This window comes from Elephantulus edwardii, unplaced genomic scaffold, assembly GCF_000299155.1.
Source record: "Elephantulus edwardii isolate Elephantulus edwardi_28Jun2011 unplaced genomic scaffold, EleEdw1.0 scaffold00006, whole genome shotgun sequence".
Classification (NCBI taxonomy): Eukaryota; Metazoa; Chordata; class Mammalia; order Macroscelidea; family Macroscelididae; genus Elephantulus; species Elephantulus edwardii.
The window spans coordinates 25,123,729-25,126,438 of record NW_006399756.1 but is presented as its reverse complement, the minus strand read 5'-3'; positions in this window follow the sequence as shown (position 1 = coordinate 25,126,438).

Here is a 2,710-nt window from a genome sequence, read left to right as displayed (position 1 = left end):
ATGTTGTTGTTATGTGCTGTTGAGTCGCTTGCGACTACGTACAACAGCCCTAAACTCTGTCCTGTCCTGTGCCAATCGCACTGTCTCTGACATACCTATTTCAATTACCCCAGTCACTGAATCAATCCACCTCATCGAGGGCCTTTCCCTCCTGTGCTGTCCCTTCACCCCAACAAGCATGATGTCCCTCTCCAAGGACCAGTCCCTCCTTACAACATGTCCAAAGTATGTCAGACGAAGCCTCAGAATCCTTGCTTCCAAGGAGCAGCCCAGTTTAACCCTCTCCATGATGAATCTCTATATTGTGTGTTGTTGTTGTTGTTAAGTGCCGTTGAGTCGCGACTCATAGCGACCCTATTAAGAAGAGTCCTCGACGCTTGGGTGCCTTTTATCCTCTCTCCAGGTTCATAGGGTTTCCGGAGGCAAGCTGTTATGGAAGTGGATGCCACTCCTCCTTCCAAGTTTGTTTTCATCGGGGAGCTCCACCCCACTCTCTGTCCGTGTATATTGTATATATGTATAAAATTTCACCATTGAAAAATGGGCTCCTCCTTTCCCCTCTTTTTAGAAAAACCTATAAGCCTTTTCAGTAACACTCTAGTAACTGTCTTAAGTCCTTTATAAAATAGAGTATATACAAGTGAATGAATAAAGAGATAATAAATGCCCATTGTTTGTTACCATAAAATAACAAGAATGTATACCCCCCCCCATCAAATACAGTGTGGCCTTTGAATATGTTTCAACATTAAAATATTTTTGACGTAAAGGGCTTTGCCAAACTTGACTCTCAGCATATCCTTGAAAGCTGACACGATGAGACCTCTGAATGCTTTTCACACTTAAGGTGGTAGAATTACCATGCCGTTATTGCCAGCCTCAGTTTGGATTTCTCCGGCTCCGGGGCACTGCCTGATTTTGACAGTTACGCAGGGAAGTGAGAAAGAGCATGAAAAATGTCCATCCCTTCGGCAAACGTTCATCCTGCTCGAATCTGCCACCTTACCTCTGGACTTCCCCGGTATTGATAGCCCTCTTCATACAAGTGAATCCTGAAGGCTGCCTCATTAATGCGCTGAATGGATAGTGGTATTTAACGGGTGCCATTTCCAGGTCTCGCTTATCGACGTGTAATGACCCATCACAGGAGTGAATTCCATCCCTCTGCATTTCTCACTGTAGACTGTTTCTCCTAGAAACCACAGCTGCCCTTCCACTTCCCTTGAGCATCTCTCTCTGCCTCACTCACAGGAAGGCTCACCTGCAGGCTTGTGCTCTCTTATTTTCCTCTTTCTCTCCCTCAGTCAGAATTAAAGCCCTCTGGGCTCATCTGTGCACGGCTTACGATGTGCTTGACAATCACTGATGCCTTGCTGGGCTTCAGCTCATGGAGTCAGCAATGTAAGGCATGAGCTTTCCTGACAGATTAGAAGGTGCCTTGTAACAGGGGGGGAAATCAAATCAAATGCTTGTCATAAGGAATTCCAAGCTGTGTTGGGAGACAGAAAGGGCAAGAGTAAAATGGAAGCACTGGGCGAAAGTGAAAATGTATTCTAATGTAGAAGATGGAAACAGCTGGGAAATAGCATCAAGGGGGAGGAGGGGAGGAAATAGTGACACTGCTCAAAAATGCTTTTCCTTTTTTTCCTTTTTGGCAAAGCTCTGCTTTTCTGAGTTTTAATAAGGATGTTATACAAATTTAAAAACATGCAGTAGAGAAATTGTTCATCAAACCACAATGAAGTCAATCCGTGGACATTTATGCAATCATTTAAAATGTTAGCTTTAGAACATTCTTATAGTTCAGATTATGGAATGTGGAAAAATGAGAAAAGCTACGAAATTAACATAACTACAGTTAAGTCAAAACGTATGCATGGAGAAATAACCTATATCAATGAATGAATTCCAATTGCAGTTAAGTAACGGCACCCTCAAAATATTTACTTCTAAAGAACTTTTCAAACTTTCCACATTTTCTTTAAAATACAAGCCCCCAAATCCAGGTGGGGGTGAAGGAAACCGTGTCTTTTTTTCTCATCTAGAGAGCATGCAGGCAAAGGTTCTGGCGTAGAGGGAAAGCTTCAAACTACCAAAGTGTCAAGAAATACAATCTAGCATATTAGCTGCTCTAAAATTTCCATTTAATGAAAATGGAACAAAATAAAGAGCTAAGATTAATGAGGAGAGCAAATACAGAGTAGAGGCTTATAGGAATAAAGCTAGAAAAGTTAATGGAATAAGTTAGAGTCAGTTAACATAATTTTTTTTTATATTGAGAGAAAAACCTCTTTGAATGTCAGGAATATAAGAACATTTAAAAATATAATTTTTCCATTAATTTTCCTTTTAAAAGGTCACTGGTGCTCTAGAAACATGGAGAAACCAGGAAAGAGTGAGAAGAAATACGCTGAGAGATATATTAAGAAGGGTCTGGGGACCAGTTTGAAGTAGTAAAACTCAGGAATAAGAGAGAGCGGGATGATCTAGAGGTAGAAGAGTAGCACTGCCAACTCAGAGGCAGGCGTTTGAATCCACTAGCGGCTCCACAGGGAGAAGTTACATAATATCCTTCTATGCAGTTTATAGTCTCTGAAAACTTGCTGGAGGGTCAGCTATGAGTCAGTTCCAACTAGAGGGTGCAAACAAACGAAACAGTGTTATTTCCCAGTTGGAAATTAGTTAAACCTCTAAACATGAACATTTTTTT